A 323-nucleotide genomic window follows, 5' to 3' on the forward strand; every position below is an offset into this window, starting at 1 on the left:
AGATTTCAATCTCAAGGGACTTCCTGGTCAAATAAAGGTTAAATAAATAATAAAATTGTTGGTGCTCAGGTTAACCCTTTTGTGAAACGTGAACAAACACAAACAATAAACGGCGCAGAACTTATTATTATCCAGTTTCACAGTCAGTCATGATGTGAAAATAACATGAATAAATTACTTTAAAGTAGATTTTCTTCTGGTATGAATTACGTGGTATCTGATCAGAACAAAAGAAAATGTAAACTTTTTTTTACTTTATCTACTTTTGTGACATAGTGTGTAGAGATATTGCAGAGATTCTCTAAACTGTTACTGACCCCCCC

General features: G+C 32.5%; 1 protein-coding gene across 2 annotated transcripts in view; it reads left to right on the forward strand.

Annotated features, from left to right (window-relative positions):
* The window catches only part of top2b (DNA topoisomerase II beta), a 36,018-nt gene that overhangs the window by 20,097 nt on the left and 15,598 nt on the right, over positions 1–323 (forward strand). The window lies entirely within an intron of this gene.

The sequence above is a fragment of the Etheostoma spectabile genome, chromosome 8 (genome assembly GCF_008692095.1).
Source record: "Etheostoma spectabile isolate EspeVRDwgs_2016 chromosome 8, UIUC_Espe_1.0, whole genome shotgun sequence".
In the NCBI taxonomy this organism is placed as follows: domain Eukaryota; kingdom Metazoa; phylum Chordata; class Actinopteri; order Perciformes; family Percidae; genus Etheostoma; species Etheostoma spectabile.